This window comes from Equus caballus, chromosome 17, assembly GCF_041296265.1.
Source record: "Equus caballus isolate H_3958 breed thoroughbred chromosome 17, TB-T2T, whole genome shotgun sequence".
NCBI classification, from domain to species: domain Eukaryota; kingdom Metazoa; phylum Chordata; class Mammalia; order Perissodactyla; family Equidae; genus Equus; species Equus caballus.
This window is the reverse complement of record NC_091700.1, coordinates 15,753,843-15,772,605: the sequence shown is the minus strand read 5'-3', so window position 1 is coordinate 15,772,605 and position 18,763 is coordinate 15,753,843. Positions and strand designations below refer to the sequence as shown.

At 43.5% G+C, this 18,763-nt stretch overlaps 1 pseudogene; it reads right to left on the bottom strand.

The window, feature by feature from the left end:
- Positions 1 to 896: 896 nt before the first annotated feature.
- Positions 897 to 18,763, bottom strand: part of LOC138918606 (transcriptional protein SWT1-like) — a 33,866-nt pseudogene continuing 15,999 nt past the window's right edge.

The following is an 18,763-nucleotide window of genomic DNA, read 5'->3' as shown; positions in this document are numbered from 1 at the left end:
TTAAATACCTATTCCCTTTGAGCATTTGTGTGAGGATTAAGTGAGATAATGTGATGCTCCTCTCACCGAGCCTAGTACATGGTACACCTTCAAAATAACTTAATCCTCATTCCTATTAGCACTTCAAAGTATTTTAGGAGCCAAATATGTTTTTATGTGGATGGTGAGTGCTCTTCTTGAGATTTCTAAGATAGTTTATGAACCATCACAAACTGAAGTCTAGCTCTCAAGACCCTTCTCACTTAGGGGGAGTAGTTCCCTGATGTATTTTGATCCAAAGAAATGAAAATATAATCTGGCTTTAGAGCAAAGGGCAGAGATCTTTCTTCTACCAAGCAGCACTGACCCAGAAGACAGAAAAATACAAAAATTTGAATGCTGTCACAAATAAAAAGCAAACAACATGGTTTTAAAGTCTTCTTTAAATAGAAAACACAAAGTATTCTATGAATCTAAGTTTAATTTAGGACCAGAGACCATAAAATCCTATGCAACAACTCTGAGGGTCAATCAGGAGATTCTAGCAGGGAAATGAAGCAGCAGGTAAAAATAAATATGCAGCACTCTCATTTTCACTGAACAACATTTTCACGTTATTGCTAATTAGAAAAAGGAGGCGAAAACACGTTAATATACTGCATTTTGGCAAGCCTAGGCATAAGCATGCCAAAAGTGTGATAACACTAAATAAAAATCGACATAACTTGTGAGCCATAGGCTGCATGCTCTTCATTCAAAACAGATTAGAGCTTATCAGAAACAAAGGCAAAAAGGTGATCAAGTAAATGTAAATACTTTTCCAAATAATTTTCCATCACTTCATAAAAACTTATATATTGATTTAAGTAGCGATCACTGTTATTTTTATATCACCAAGGTTTTTATGGTCATTATTTCTAATTAAAACTAGAACTGTTTGACATAATTTCATTAAAAATCTTCAAAAAAGTAAGTATTTGAGTAACCTCTTGATCTGTATCTTGAATACTTTCAAGGGACACTGAAGAACACGGTGCTTCAAAACTCTGAAACGCAAAGTAATTTTATTAGTTAAGAATGAAGCAGATACCCAGGGTAGGGTTTTCCAGCCTGGGCACTATTGACACTTGGGGTCGGATAATTCTTTGCTTTGGGGGCTGTTCTGCACATTGTAGGATGTTTAGCAGTATCTCTGGCCTCAGCCCACTAGATATCACTAGCACGACCCGCTCCCTCTCCTGACAATCAACAATGTCTCCACGAAGGCAGTTGCCGAATGCCCCCTAAGGGGCAAAACTACCCCCAGATGAGAAACTGCCCCTAGAATAGAAAAGCCTCATTCTGTTAAGTCATGAAAGACGGTAGAAATTCTTTAGGGTTTTCTCATTCATATATGCATTCCTACAAATATTCATATTCTGAGAAAAAAACTATATGCCACTCTAAGAAATAGAAAGAACCATGGCAAAGGTAAACAGGCTGGCCTTCGGTGGTGGGAAGTTTTCATCCAGAAGTAACTGAGCCATTTCTAAAAGGAACATGACAAAACAACAAAGGGAACTTGAAGATTATAACATGGTTGAGGAGGAAAACCCAAAAAACGCACAATTGTATTACACAGGGGTGGAGCACCAGAGGTTTGTGCTTTATTTCTGGTCTTCCAGCAGAGATTGAAAATCTCTCCACTAACTCCAGTGTCTCACTGGCACTTTTGCTGAGTGGACGAGACCTACCTGACCCTACAAACCAGTAGGGAACTTGGCAAAAGACACTACTAAACCAAATTATCTTCTAAGAATTCTCCAAGTTAACACCAAACTCACATGTATTTTACAGGAGGCTACACATGGTACAAATTACAGACCCTCTTTAAACAAGTGTATCGAATGCTGCTTCATTGGGAATTCAGCTTCCAACCTAACTGCCTAACATCCATCTTCACGTGATATAACACTTTATACGTCACACACTTAGGCCCATGACAGCTTTTCTATTCCATGACCCTGGATTTCATGATCCCTTCTCCACCTGATTTTCAAGCTCACTAGATCTTTAAGGTTCTCTTCAGCTAAGAAGTGCCAAGCAAGCTAATAGCAGAACTTCCTGAAGCTCCTGACATTTGAAATCTTTAATTCTGTCACTTACGTCACTACTACCCTTCACTCTCTTTGACCACAGGCCACTTCCAGTGACTTCAATAAATTTTCTATCACCCCCAAATCCAGAAAAGTTCATGTCAATTGTCCCTGAAAACTTCCTCCTTATCCAAAAAGAAAGTCTTAATGGGCATTTAACTATTTGCCCTCCCCCACCATGCTTAATAAATACATGGAATGGGATGAAGCTTTCCCTAGGGATGACAAAAAGAATACCAACAATGAGGGTAATAATGGTTTTACCTACTGGAGTGGTTCTAAAGTGAAAATCTGATTAGACTGCTTCCCTGATTACATTTCAGGGGCTCTGTACTATCTACAGAATACAAGATAGAAAACCAATCTTTCCCATGGGATATGAAGTAATACATTGGCTTCCTCTCTAACTTCTTCTCCTATGGATTCTCCACATATCTCAACTCCAGTCATACTGACCAGCTTAGTGCCCACGCACACTCTTGCCATTCAATTTCACAACTCTGTGCCATTACACACACTAGCCCTCAACCGTGGTGGGACAAAACTGCTATTCCTTGCTCTATATACCCTTAACACCAAGCTTAAGAATCTCCACATTTGTGAGCCCTCCCTAAACTCATCCCAAAATTTATACTAACACCAACCCAATTCTTAGGGCTCTACTATTTCCTTCACTGTATCACAGAGTATTTGTTTACAAATCTCCCTCCCTGGGAACTTCTTGAGGATAAAGAGCACCTTATTTATCTTTAAGTCCCTAGAACCTAGAAACATACCTGATACATAATAAGTACATTTAATTAATGTTTGATAAACTGATAAATTTCTACTTCACAGACTTGTAAGGATTAAGTGGGATACTGTTTGTAAAAGTGGCCTATAAGTGACAAATCTCTAGAACATTAATTTGCCATGGTGAGGGAAGGGCGCAAACTCAGAGTGGTCTATATCAAAGGACTCCAAGACCTCAGAAACAGAAGAAGTTATTTTCTCTCAGGAAAGTATAACAAGATTTCTAAACCACAGGATTACTAAATCCAGAAAATACAATTATTTCCTTGTAAAGTACACTCATTATTTCAGGCAGATAATTATCTATTGCGGAATTTGTGAGGAAAACGACAATAAACATAATATTAAGATGATTAGCTACAGTCAATAATATGCTAAAGATAATATATTCAAGAAAGAACAATATTTCCTTACTGCTCCTGTGTCTCAATGACTTTAAGTCAGATAAGACTGCTATTAAAGGCATAGTTTATATAGAGTATTAATTCCAATAACTGGAAAGTAATCATGTGTGGGGGCCTGGAATTGGCCATCCCAAGATATGTCTCTTTGGCATGATGATTATTTGGGGCTGGAAGGCAACTGGTAAGTAGAATTTACTTACCCTTTATAAGAGACATTTACATTGTAAAGGAAATTTCCATCTGTAACGATATCTCCCTCTCTACCAGGAAGAAGGGGGGATGACCTTATCTCTAGAGACTTAATCAATGGGGAAGGCAAGCACTTAAATCTGCATTTGTTTATTGTGCCTGTCTGGTAACCTCCTGTAACTGACTCCCCCCACCCCTAACATCATCCTTTGTCTTCAGCTGGATATGATGTTTGGGGTGGTGGTTTCAGCCATTTTGGTGAGTTGCTTGGCTTGCCTGAGCCTCTCCCATGTATACATTGACAAATAGAAATGGCAAGCAATAGGATATATTGGAGTACACGAGGAAGCCATTTGGTGTAAACCTAATTCGGCCTGACTTTGCATTTTTCCAAAAGGACCTGACTGTGGCCATTGAGCACGCACTGCATATCTGCTTTAAAACATTTACTATGGCAAGAACAAATGGCCTTAAGACAAAGGTGCAACTTCCCCCCCACATTGGCATTTCCTTAAGGATAAGCATCTTTCCTTAGGCTAGGAACTGATTGCTGCACTCACCTTCGACCACCCAACTCACCTGTGACCACCCAGCTTGAGACAACAGACCTGCCACCCTGCTGTGTTCACCGAGACAGCAGACCTATCTGCTGTTTCCATCAATCACTGTGCTGACAGAGCAGTCTCGCGACTATTGTAAAATGGACATTTCAATCCTATGTGAAACATCCTGTTTGGGGGTATATAACCACTCTGTGCACCCCACTTCTTCGGTACCCTTTCTTCCTTCGGGAAGAAAGGCCCTGGGCCATGGTCCTCAGAATATAAAGCTTTGTTTAATTTTCTCCTGCTATTCTGTCTCCTGTGAATTTAATTAGTTCTCCAGCCAGACGAACCAAGAGAGGGTAGAGGAAATGTGTTCCTCCCCTACACATGCAAAAACTGCTTCCCCTACAACTTAATATTCATGCTATGTACCTCCTTCGGTTTGTGTAGCAATTCAGTATAGAGACCAAAGGAACCCAGAAGATGCATTGCAGGGATTTCTCATACTATTCCTGAGGTGTACACCACAAGAAGAAGATGAAGCAATGATACGACGATGTTTACTGAACATGCTGGCAACTTCAAGTTCCTTTCTTGCATTTACTCTAGGGAACTAATTATAACACAGGAGAAAACTGGAGCTTTCCTTTAAGAAAGCAATAAAAAGAACAAACTCAATTCTTTCTCTCTTTGGACCCTTTAAGTTCACTGAACAAAAAGTGCTCTCTCTCAAGCTCTTCTGGCCTTGCTCTTTATAATCCCTCCGTTTTTCACAGGAAGTATCTTATACTGCGATCTATAGTCTTGATTCCTAAAAGCAGGTAGGTTCAACCACCACTATTTCAAGCAGTCTCTAAATTTCAGAATTTCTGAAGTTTTCAAGTTCTAAAGTTACCGAAGTTCTAAAAGTTTTCTTAAAGGTAAATAATTTGCCATAGAAACAAAGCTATAGAGATTAGTTTCTCAAATTAGTCCACAAAAGCCAATTTATTACATAATTTCAAAGCAAACTAGATGTGCCAAGCTTTGTAGCCTGGATCTCTGTACATGTACAGTCAACAATGGACCGCATATGCTACTGTGGTCCCACAGATTAGTACTGTATAGCATTGCTGTGTAGTATAGGCTATACTATCTAGGTTTGTGCAAGTATGGTGGGAGAGGAAGAAATTTTCCTCTACCCTTCTAGATTCTTCTGGCTGGTAAGATTAAATTGACATGAGACAGATTAACATGAGAAAAACAAACAAATGCTTAATAACACATATATATGGGAGAAATCTAGGAAAACTGAGTAACTTGCCAAAATGGCTGAAACTCTCACCTTAAATAACATCCTCAGCTAAAGACAAAAGATGTCGGGGACGGGCAGAGTCAGGGACTTCAAAGGGAAGGAAGATAATTTACAAGTAGGTGAAAAGGAGCAAATATTTGGAAAACAAGTGTTGGGACATACAGAAACAGATGGACACAAAGGGGAGCCCAACAAACAGGCTTGTCTAGGTTCCTCCCTGTCTACCACCTAGTTCATGTTGTGCTAAGGTGATAGCTCACTTCCTGAGACACGTTTTTTACATTCGTTTAGGCAGTTAAGGGGAAGGTAACGTGAAAGACTTCCTGAATCTTTTGTTTCTTAAAAATAACCAACCTAAAGTAATCTCCATGTTGAAGAGACACATTTTGGGGTGGTAAATTTTGTTTCCCTTCAGTACACTCTATGATGTTTGCACAATGACAAAATCACCTAACCACACATTTCTCAGAACACATCCCTTCGTTAAGGGTTCATTAACGCAGGACTGTAGTTCCCTTTGCCTAGAACATCCCTCCTTCTCCCATCCCACCCACCTCGCCTTCGCCTGAATAATTCCTATGCATTCTTTAGTTCTCAGTTTAAACATTACCCCCTCCAGTAAACCTTTCTTAACTAATCCCTCCACAGTGTACCAAGGCCATGTTAATCCTCCACTGTAATCCCATATTAAGTGATAAGTACTTATCAGACTTAGGGTGACAGCTTGCATGTCTCCTCACAGGAATAAGTCTCTGAAAACAGACTGTGACTGCAGTGCCTGGCACACAGGGGCACTCCAAAAATAATTTGTTAAAGCTATTCAGGATATTAAGCCCTGGGTGTTCTATAGTACCTGGGGTTACAGAAGAGCCTAAGACACTGGAGCAGTGCTTTCTGAAAGGACTATCTCTAACTGCATCTTTCTACATTTTTACACATTCCCTTCTATTACTTATCCTTCATGCTTACCAGGATATCTTCCTAAGGAACTTGGAATTAAAAGGGCAAAATAAAGGAACCAATACAAATCTTCCTAACTAAATTTGAATCAGCCCTCTACGATCATAATCAGTGAAAGGAACAACTCAAATCTGACCATATTGAAACTCTTCACTAAAACCTGTATTCTTCATTTTGTACTACTTTACCTGGGTTAGGTTTGCACTAGAACTTGAATCATTACTTTCATGATGCTCACGATGATATTTTCCTTTTGACTCATGAACAGTCTGCTTACACGTGGAATCTGAAAATAAACGTTCTCTTGGGTGCCTAGTCAAATTTAATGACACCCGGCAGCCTTCCAGGCATTCTTTGTTCTCCAGCTTAGTCTTCGACTTGGTAGAATCTACACTGAAGACACTTCCTCCTACAAGCTTCTGGAGAGTATCACAGGATTTTTGCTGGGATTTTGAAACTGATCTTCCTTCTTCTAGATTTGAGGGTTCCTTAATTATCTTGTTGGAACTGTAATCCTGAGAAAACTGGATTCTCTTCCATTTCTCCAAAACACATTTTTCAGAACTGTCTCCAAATTTATTGTACTTTTCTTTCTTGTGTTCCTTCATCTTCTCCCTCTGAGCAAGTAAATGAGCCCATCTTTTCCATTTGCCTTCAGCTTTGGGTTTCACATCTTTGGCAATCTCAGGACTGCTAAAGTTTTTATTTCCATGGTCAAGCTTACTCCCAACATTTGTCAATTTACTATCTTTCACTTTAAAATCTACACATTTATTGATATCCTTTTTAGTTCCATTTGAAGAAAAACTCTGGGAAATCATTTGATTATTATTTGAATATGATGCTTCTTGGAGTTTAACGGGTCCTTGGGATGAAGAACTGATTTTTGGTCTCTTTCATGCAGTGTCACTTTCTACATTCAGTCTGTAAAGCAGTACAGAAACCAATGTTACATTATGATTACACACGATTATACATAATGTTGCACTGTATCATTTTAGTTAGGAAATAACATAACTGGACTGACGCAAACTTCATAAAAAGTAAGAAATGGCTACATTAAGAATGAAGTAGAGGGGCCAGCCGGGTGGTGTAGTGGTTAAGTTCACACACTTTGCATTAGTGGCCCAGGGTTCAGGGGTTCGGATTCCAGGTGCAGACCTGGCACTGCTCGTCAAGCCAAGCTGTGGCAGCATCCCACATAAAATATAGGAAGACTGGCACAGATGTTAGCTCAGCGACAAATTTCCTCAAGCAAAAAGAGGAGGACTAGCAACAGATGTTATCCCAGGGCCAATCCTCCTCACCAAAAAAAAAAAAAGAAGAAGAAGAAGTGGAAGGATTACTCAACAAATGGGTGTTGCAATAATCAGTTTACTATTTGGAAAAAGTCCAAATTTACAGCTTTATATAATACCAGACAGCATAAATGAAAATTAAAAGGGCTTGGAATTGGTATTTGTTATAAATGTGACAGATTATTAGTCTTAGTTAATAAAAAGCTCATCAAAAACTACTAAGACTCTAGAACAGGACGTCAACAGAAAATTAATGAAAAAGAAAAAGAGAACAGCTAATAAACATTTGGGGAAAGTCTGACTTCTCTAGGAATCACAGACACACTAATTACAACATATCATTTTCTTCTATCAAATTAGCAAAAGATTTTAAAGTAACATTAAATATTGGCAAGAAGTTATAAAGTGGACTCTCTCATATGTTCCTGGTGGAAATGCAAAATGATACAATTCCACAAAATAATTTGACAATATAATTAAGAATTCTAAAAATACTCATATTCTTTCACGTCTCAGTAATTACCATTTTAGAAATCTATACCAAGGTGAAAAAAATCTGAAATGGACTAAAAAATAAAAAGATATTCAATTCAGGATAACTTATAATAGCAAAAAATCAGGCAGAAAGTAAATGCTAAAATTTTGGAAATGACTAAGAAACATATCATTCTATCAAATATGACAGAATACCATAGTCATTTCAAATGATGTTTATACAAAGATTTCAATAACATAACAAAAAATATTGATATAACATTAAGCAAAAAACAAGCAGGGCACAAATCTGTATACATAATGTGATCTCAACAATTTAAATAAGCATAGTAAAAAGGCCAGAAAGAAATGTGCTAAACTATCAGAAACAGCAATAGCTAGAGGTAGTAATAATATTTTCCTTTTTAAAGTAGATATTACTTTGTAGTCAAAATGAAACACAATACAGTAATTTATATTAATAAACCCTTGCGTGTTCTAAGTGCCTGCCACTCTGGAGAGGCAGCGGAGGACACACCACGTAGAGTCCTTACCCTCAAATGGCTTACAGTCCAGCAGGGGAGAAAGAGATGGCAAATAAGTGACTTCCCAAGTAATTAATCATGCAAGAGCAAACTGTAAACATCACAGAGTTTTTATAGGAGTTTTACTTGAGTCTTCATCTGGTTTTATTTTCTTTGCTATCTTCCTACAAAAAGACTGCCTATCATTATCTACCTGTTATTAAGTAACAATAAAACAAAACTTCACATTTTAATGGGAACTTGCTTGGCATCTAATAGTATATCATGTAAGGTGTCAACTGTATTAAAGAAAAATCAGGAAAACAACCACTTTAAGAGGCCCCTGCAGTTCTCGGAGCATTTCCATATTCCTCTTTGATGTGTTCTTCCCAATAGCCCTGTGCTGCATATTTCATAGCAATCTACGCACCATGTTCTGTATGGTCATAAATAATGAAAACTCAACATTACAAGGCCTTTTAAAAGACCAATAAAATTAAATCTTAAAATTACCTCTTATCAGCTAGTTTTGTGAAATGCTGTAGTAAGATAGTGCAGTTTTATATTTGCAACCCAAAATACTAAATTTCTGAGATCTTTTTAGACATAAAAGTTAGACATGCAGCAAATACTTTTTTATCAATGACTTAGTGTAAAATCCATATTCAGCTGAAGCTGAATAGCATCATCCTGGATTGAACGCTTACGCCAAAAGAATAAATGTGAAATTTTGTCAAGATCTAATTATAATTAGCTTATTTTAAAACTTAGTAACCATTTTAAAATGTAACATGCTGCACGAACAATAACTTCTCAACATTATCAGCTCCTAGATTGCTCCGTTGCTCATGATAATGCACATTTAGGATACTAAATTACATACTTAATCTCAACTTAGGTCAATTGAAGAATAAAGTACTTTTCAGCTAATTCTGCCAGTAATGGGTACTGCTGATAGCAATACTGTCATCTCTCTAATAGTAACTGAGGCAAAACTTATCTCCTTTTCAACTCCTGGAATTAAAGACTTGGTCAATGGTGAAGATGCAATTTTATCGACAAAATCCCACAAACTGAAAGTGTGCTGCTTCTAGAAAGGCTTTCTGAGTCTTTTCAAAAACAGACTTAAAGTTGTTGCCCTTTTTACATTTTTATTGATAATACATCTTTATGTACTTAAACCACAGAGCTGGAATTGTGGCAATGGTACAATGTAACTGGCTTTCAGAATGACAAAATTCTCTCTGATTTTCCATCTGCATCTCAGCTTTCGCTGTTTGCACACCAATTTCGAGGCCTTCCCCATAGTTGAATATGGAGATTTTTACAGAAGATGCCATATACTATAAATAAATACTTGTAACCTTAAGGCAAACTAGTTTGCTTACTTTTCCAACAAGTAAATAACAGCAAACAAACCACTTTCTCTGCAGGCAACGATTGTCAGAAATCCTGCACTCGTTTTTTTTGTGGGGTGTTTTTCTTGGTGAGGAAGATTGGCCCTGAGCTACCATCTGTTGCCAATCTTCCTCTTTGCTTGAGGAGGATTGTCACTGAGCTAACATCTGTGCTAATCTTCCTCTATTTTATGTGGGATGCTGCCACAGCATGGCTTGACAAGCGGTGCTCGGTTCACACTGGAGATCCAAACCTGTGAACTGTGGGCCTCCAAAGCGTAGTGTGCGAACTTAACCACTATGCCCCAGACCAGCCCCTGCACTGTTGATATTAATGTCTGCAAAAGCACAGTGTTACAGCATTCTTTCATCCAAGTAACCTTTTAAATATGCAATAGCTCCTATAACATATTGTTTAAGTATATGACAAGGAAGTTCTAAAATATCTTGTATGTCAAATAGTTTGTCTTTGTTTATTTATTTATTTATTTATTTATTTATTTATTTATTTTTGAGGAAGATTAGCCCTGAGCTAACATCTGCTGCCAATCCTCCTCTTTTGGGGGAGGAAGACTGGCCCTGAGCTAACATCCATGCTCATCTTCCTCTACTTTATATGTGGGACACCTTCCACAGCATGGCTTGTCAAGTGGTGCCATGTCCACACCCAGGATCCAAACCGGCAAACCCCAGGCTGCCAAAGTGGAACATGTGCACTTAACCGCTGCGCCACCAGGCCAGCCCCAGTTTGTCTTTGACAAAAGAAAATTTCACTACAAGTTACACGTAGAGTGCTTGCCAATATTTGCAAGTGAATATTCAGATATTAGCAATGAATCCAAATGCCATGCCTTGCTCATATTATTGACATTGTTACCCTTATGATGTTATATGATGATAACCCACACAGTGGTATGGTCATTGATCACATGTGGGTTCAGGGATGCAGAAATGTTGTTGAAGTAGGCATTCAACTATTCAGCATTGCAAAGGCTGAAGCCAAATAGCGGCTTTTGAGTAAATTCATGAATCCTTAGAATAATGTAAATGCTAATCCAAAAATAATTCAGCAACATTATTTTTTCCTCCTCCCAAGATTATGTGAACAAGTCTAAGGGGGTAATATACAGATCAGAAGTCTGTTTACACTCTTATACATGGATATAAAATCAAGGGCTAGAAAATGTGCCCTTAAGCAAATCAAACAGTGTTTTAGAACTCAAAAGAAAAGAAAAAAAGTATACTAGTACAAAAGGCATTAAAAACCCAGTCCGAAAAATTCAGAAAGTGATAGCATAACATGATATTTGCGACAGAACATACTTCCACAGATAACAACACAGAAGCAAAGTATCACAAAAACTAGGAGGAGATGATCCAAAAGAAAAGCTGAAGAAGAGTCAGAGACAAGCTGGATTTGTTGTTTTTAGCAAACATAACTGAGCTTGTCTGGAAAGCAGAACTTTTATTTCTATACTAAATGCCATTTTACTTGTTTTCTCATAACTCCCTATTTTCAGAGAAACCTTGATATTATCAACTTTGATCATGCATTATACTTTTTATATTTACCCCCATTAGTGGCAAGAAATTCCTTTACCACAAAATTCTCTGAAATTTTTATCCAAAGAATGCAGAAGTTAAAGATCAATAATCTCAAATATTCTCCTATCCCCCAAGTTCTTTAGTTGTAGCCACATTCAGTTTAATTCACATGGTTTTAAAGCCATTTCAATTCAATAAGCTATATAGTCTCTTCATGGGTGATATGTAAAAATAATTTATCCAAAATTTCTAAATCAGGCTCGTGACTTTTTCTGTAACTATATGTAATGAAGTGACAAATAAAAATGGCAAGCAATAGGATATATTGGAGAATATGAGGAAGCCATTTGGTGTAAACCTAATTCGGCCTGACCTTGTCTTTCCAAAAGGGCCTGACCGAGGCAGTTGAGCATGCATTGTATATCTGCTTTAGAGATTCCCTATGGCAAGAGTGAAGGCCCTTGAGATAAAGGTGCAACTTCCCTCCCCCTCCGAACGTTGGCATTTCCTTAAGGATTAAGCATCTTTCCTTAGGCTAGGAACTGATTGCTGTGCTCACCTGTGACCACCCAGCTTGAGACAATAGACTTGCCTCCTGCTACGCCCAGCCCACCGAGATAGCAGACCCACTACCTGCTGTGTCCATCAAGCGCTGTGCCCAAAGGGCAATCTTGTGACTACTGTGGGAGGGATATTTCAATCATATGTAAAGCATCCTCTTTGGGGGTATATAACACAGGGCGCCTTCCCGCTCCGCAAAGGTCCGAAGCGTGTGGGCGGGGCCGCAGGAGTTCTGCCAGGAGGGTGTCCCCGTCGCTGTCCGCAGTCCACCGCCGGAGGGGGGGGCGGGGCAACGGCCGGGCAGCGTCTGGGCGGCGGCGCGCGCGCGCGCGAGGAGAGGAGAGGAGCGCGCGGCTGCTGGGCCGCCGTCCTGGGAGGCGTGGGAGGCGTCGGCGAGCCGCGCCTGCCTGCCCAGAGCCGAGCCCGGCGGAGTCCGGCCGCGCTGTGCTGCTCTCTCCCGGGCCGGGCTCGTCCGTTCCCCCGGCGTCCGTGGACGGCGCTCCGCGTCCCCGCTGGGCACAGCAGCCCGGGCCGTGCACAGCCACGGCCGCTAGCCTGAGGAGGCCGTCCTTCAGCTCCCGCTCTTCCTGCTCGCCGGACACGGACGACCAGGGCGCCTGCGAAGAGGATTCCATCTGAGAGAGGTACCTGGGGGGCGTGGGCCTGGGGGCTGGTGGGAGGCGAGCGTGTCCCTGAGGAATAGGCTTGTGCGCCGAGAGGTGCCCGTCAGGTCGCGGGACAGCTGTGCGGCGCGGGGAGCGAGGGGGTCTCTTCGTGCGCTTGAGGCGTTCGTGGAACGGGCGGTGTGTGCCGGGCACCTGCCCAGGGGCCAGCCTGGGCATGCGGTGCCCGGGAGTCGGGCGCTGAAGCGCCAGCCGTGGTCTTGGCTTCTTGGAAGGACAGACGCGAAGTCGATAAGGACACTGGTCTCGAGGCGTTCTGAGGAGTGCGGGTCTCCCTCTTTTCGAGGCTACGTTCCGTTGGGGTTTTCACGAAGCCTGTTGTGGGCCTGAAGCTCAGGCCGGTTCAGGGGAAGTGGCCTGTCGAGGGCCACGTAAGATTTGTGTGCAGAGCCAGTGCTTTCCAAAGCCCGTGACTGTGCAGAAGTCTACCTGTTAGGGGTGCAGTGGGGGCTGTCCGGGGAGCGTTGTGAGCAGAGGTATGTGCCCCACACTTGAAAGCATGGAAGAGAAAGCGTGAGGCTGGAGGGTGCTCCGTTCGTTCCCTCCTTGCACAGAAAGTCTGGAGAGTTGACTTTGGGACAAGTCCTTCCTTTCCTCTGGTCGGTGCGTGTTCAGTGGTCTGGACACTTGGTGAGCAAGACTGACAGGCTGTTTGACGTACTGGCCCTCACAGCCTGGTTGGAAAGGACAGACAGGCAGCAACCAATTACCTAGGAGATACGTAAAAGCAATTTTGTGTTGAGTGTTGAGAAAGACGGCATTTCCTGTTAGACTTGGTGACTCAGGCAGTGATGTTGAAGCTGAGAGCAGATGCCTAAAAGAAAAGGAGGACCTGTGCGGGAGAGTGTTGGGACAGGGCAAGGGAGGAGTAGGGCCTGTCAGAGGAGCTGAAAGCGTGCCCTGGAGACTGGGGCCGCCGCGTAGGGACTGTAGGGTGGGGAAAAGAAAACTTTTCGATTGAGGCTGGCGCTTTCTCTAGGTTTTTGGGGACTAAGCGTGGTGATTCAGAACGTGGACTCTGGAGCCAGACTCTGTCACATGGGTCCTGGCTCTGCCACCTACGGGCTGTGTGAACTCGGGCAAGTTACTGTACCATTCTGTGTGTCAGTTTCCTGATCTGTAAAACGGGGATGATTATCATACACACTCCATAGGTGAGTGTAAAGGTGAGAGGATATTTCATATCCGTAAAGTACTTAGAGCAGTGTCTGGCCTTTAGCAGGCGTTAGTAGTGGTTGATTAAAGAAATGGCTAAATGCATACCTAACTATTCAAGGCTTGGAGGCTGTCCCTGGTGAAACGTGTGAACTTGAATGGATTACACCCAACTTTGTTTTGTTTTGTTTCCTTTCCGGCTTGCAGTTGCTACTGACCGCATCTGCAGCACTGTGGAATTAGAAATAATCTGCCTCGACTTGGCTGCTCTTGGTAAAACAATCTAATGCTGTCCAAATTATCCCAGGGAAATAAAAGCCTTTTCAGTAGCATAGTAGGGTTAGGCTTATTTAATATGTATTGTTTATATTGGTTTGTTTAGTGTTTGTTGGTAACTTTGTGTTTTTTCTTTTTTTTTTTTTTTGGCAAAGCTGCTCGGTTAAAAAAAGCAGATTAGCTAGGAAATGGTTCAGACCCAGAGAAAAGTAGAGAGTCGTGTAAGCAGAGCACGCCTTTCCTTGACTCTCTGTCGAGAGCTTTTGTGATTCCAGCTGCTCTCTGCCTCAGACACGGTGCCCTCTGCGTGTGCAGTCATCTAAACAGTTCAGGTCTGGGACCGTGGAGAATCCAAGGCGGTATAGTCATGCTTTGCTTAACAGTGGGGATGAGTTCTGAGGAGTGTGTCATGGTCAGGCAATCTCGAGACTGTGCAAACACCACGGAGTTCCTAAACCTGGATGGCAGAGCCTCCTACACACCTAGGCCATATGGGACTAATCTGATGGGACCCCCGTTGTTGACTGAAACGTCCCGATGTAGGGCATGACTGTACTTCCCAACTCCAAGGGCACGGAAGTGTAGCCTGTGGGGCTTTGGAAAAGAACAGAGACGCTCAAGGCCTACTCTGGACCCACTGACTCAGAATCTACTGGGATAGTTCCCGGCTTTAAAGACCAGACGTAGTCCTCCTCTGCAGACATCTCATCAACGGTTTTTCACGCTGGGTTTTCCCTCATCTGAGAAAACAGGCCAAGAGATTGTGAGGATCCATAATTAGTGTTTTAAGACATTTGGCAGGACTCAGTGTTTTTCACGTTCTGTGATACTGGGATCTGCATCTGCACTGTAATGTGTTAAACCTTGAAATCTTGTCCAAAAGTCATGTCATTACCTAGAGAATCCTTCTGTGAATTCCAGGCAGATTGCCATCTTTCTGCTTCCGCCTCCTCACCTTGACAATGGGGAGAATAACGGTAACCTGCCTTTTGGATGTGAGGATTAAATGAGACAGTTGGTGCAAAGCAGTCGGCACAGGATCTGGCACAAAGTGAAGCCTTCAAGAAATTATGATTGCAGTAGTTTTGATTTCCCTCCAGTCGGAATACAGTTTAGTTGAAGTTAGTAGCTGTGCCACAGCTGTGTCTCAGGCTGGTGTCTGCCGCCCTGAGCTAAGCCATAAAAATCCCTGGAATAACTTTTCAAAAGCCTGTTAGCCTCTTGAGGCTCCTACACTTTTTTATTTTATTTTATTTTATTTTATTTTATTTTATTTTATTTTATTTTATTGCAGTAACAGTGGATCCTAAGATGATATAGCTTTCAGATGTACGTTGTAATATATTTTGAATTCTGTGTAGATTACATCGTGTTCACCACCCGAAAACTAATGATAGTCCGTCACCTCACATGTGAGCCTCATCACCCCTTTGGCTCTCTCCCCTCCCCCCTCCCCCTATGGTAACCACCAATGCAATCTCCTTTGCTCTGTGTGCGTTTGTCGTTGTTTTTATCTTCTCCTTATGAGTGAGATCACACGGTGTTTGACTTTGTCCCTCTGATTTATTTCACTTCACATAATACCCTCAAGGTCCATCGACGTTGTCACAAATGGGCGGATCTCATCATTTCTTAGGGCCGAGTGGCATTCCATTGTGTATACATACCACATCTTCTTTATCCATTCTTCCCTTGATGGGCACCTAGGTTGCTTCCAAGTTTTGGCTGTTGTGAATAATGCTGCAGTGAGCCTAGGGGTGCATGTGTCCCTCTGCATTGGTGTTTTCAAGTTCTTTGGATGAATAGCCAGCAGTGGGCTAGCTGGATCATACATATGGTAGATGTATTCTTAGTTTTCTGAGGATACTCCATCCTGCTTTCCGTAGTGGCTGCACCAGTCTGCCCTCCCACCAGCAGTGCAGGAGAGTTCCCTTCTCTGCACATCCTCTCCGACACTTGTCTCTTGTCTTGTTAATTAGAGCCATTCTGACCAGAGTAAGGGGACATCTCCTTGTAGTTGTGATTTGCATTTCTCTGATCGCTAAGGATGTTGAGTCCCTTTCCATATGCCTGTTGGCCATCCGTATACCTTCTTTGGAGAAATCACTGCTCAGATCTTTTGCCCGCCTTTTCAATTGGGTTGTTGATGTTTTTTGCTGTTGAGATGTATGAGTTCTTTCTGTGTTTTGGATATTAACCCCTTATCCGATATACGGTTTGCAAGAATCTTCTCCCAGTTGTTAGGTTGTGTTTTGGTTTTGTGGATGGTTTCCTTTGCGGTGCAGAGGATGTTTTTTGACTTTGATGTAGTCCCGTTTGTTCATTTTGTATTTTGTTTCCCTTGCCCAGTCAGACGTGGTACTTGAAAATAGGCTGCTAAGACTGATGTCAAAGAGCACACTGCCTATGTTTGCTTGTAGACGTTGCATGGTTTCGGGTGTGACATTCAAGTGAAAGCCGAGGGAGGAGGCTGCAGTTCCCCGAGAGCGAGCGTAGCGGGGACCCTGCGTCCCTGTCAGCGCACCTTCCCGCTCCGCGAAGGTCCCAAGCATGTGGGCGGGGCCGCAGGAGTTCTCCCAGGAGGGTGTCCCCGTCGCTGTCCGCAGTCCACCGCCGGAGGGGGGGGGGCGGGGCAACGGCCGGGCAGCGTCTGGGCGGCGGCGCGCGCGCGCGCGCGCGAGGAGAGGAGAGGAGCGCGCGGCTGCTGGGCCGCCGTCCTGGGAGGCGTGGGAGGCGTCGGCGAGCCGCGCCTGCCTGCCCAGAGCCGAGCCCGGCGGAGTCCGGCCGCGCTGTGCTGCTCTCTCCCGGGCCGGGCTCGTCCGTTCCCCCGGCGTCCGTGGACGGCGCTCCGCGTCCCCGCTGGGCACAGCAGCCCGGGCCGTGCACAGCCACGGCCGCTAGCCTGAGGAGGCCGTCCTTCAGCTCCCGCTCTTCCTGCTCGCCGGACACGGACGACCAGGGCGCCTGCGAAGAGGATTCCATCTGAGAGAGGTACCTGGGGGGCGTGGGCCTGGGGGCTGGTGGGAGGCGAGCGTGTCCCTGAGGAATAGGCTTGTGCGCCGAGAGGTGCCCGTCAGGTCGCGGGACAGCTGTGCGGCGCGGGGAGCGAGGGGGTCTCTTCGTGCGCTTGAGGCGTTCGTGGAACGGGCGGTGTGTGCCGGGCACCTGCCCAGGGGCCAGCCTGGGCATGCGGTGCCCGGGAGTCGGGCGCTGAAGCGCCAGCCGTGGTCTTGGCTTCTTGGAAGGACAGACGCGAAGTCGATAAGGACACTGGTCTCGAGGCGTTCTGAGGAGTGCGGGTCTCCCTCTTTTCGAGGCTACGTTCCGTTGGGGTTTTCACGAAGCCTGTTGTGGGCCTGAAGCTCAGGCCGGTTCAGGGGAAGTGGCCTGTCGAGGGCCACGTAAGATTTGTGTGCAGAGCCAGTGCTTTCCAAAGCCCGTGACTGTGCAGAAGTCTACCTGTTAGGGGTGCAGTGGGGGCTGTCCGGGGAGCGTTGTGAGCAGAGGTATGTGCCCCACACTTGAAAGCATGGAAGAGAAAGCGTGAGGCTGGAGGGTGCTCCGTTCGTTCCCTCCTTGCACAGAAAGTCTGGAGAGTTGACTTTGGGACAAGTCCTTCCTTTCCTCTGGTCGGTGCGTGTTCAGTGGTCTGGACACTTGGTGAGCAAGACTGACAGGCTGTTTGACGTACTGGCCCTCACAGCCTGGTTGGAAAGGACAGACAGGCAGCAACCAATTACCTAGGAGATACGTAAAAGCAATTTTGTGTTGAGTGTTGAGAAAGACGGCATTTCCTGTTAGACTTGGTGACTTAGGCAGTGATGTTGAAGCTGAGAGCAGATGCCTAAAAGAAAAGGAGGACCTGTGCGGGAGAGTGTTGGGACAGGGCAAGGGAGGAGTAGGGCCTGTCAGAGGAGCTGAAAGCATGCCCTGGAGACTGGGGCCGCCGCGTAGGGACTGTAGGGTGGGGAAAAGAAAACTTTTCGATTGAGGCTGGCGCTTTCTCTAGGTTTTTGGGGACTAAGCGTGGTGATTCAGAACGTGGACTCTGGAGCCAGACTCTGTCACATGGGTCCTGGCTCTGCCACCTACGGGCTGTGTGAACTCGGGCAAGTTACTGTACCATTCTGTGTGTCAGTTTCCTGATCTGTAAAACGGGGATGATTATCATACACACTCCATAGGTGAGTGTAAAGGTGAGAGGATATTTCATATCCGTAAAGTACTTAGAGCAGTGTCTGGCCTTTAGCAGGCGTTAGTAGTGGTTGATTAAAGAAATGGCTAAATGCATACCTAACTATTCAAGGCTTGGAGGCTGTCCCTGGTGAAACGTGTGAACTTGAATGGATTACACCCAACTTTGTTTTGTTTTGTTTCCTTTCCGGCTTGCAGTTGCTACTGACCGCATCTGCAGCACTGTGGAATTAGAAATAATCTGCCTCGACTTGGCTGCTCTTGGTAAAACAATCTAATGCTGTCCAAATTATCCCAGGGAAATAAAAGCCTTTTCAGTAGCATAGTAGGGTTAGGCTTATTTAATATGTATTGTTTA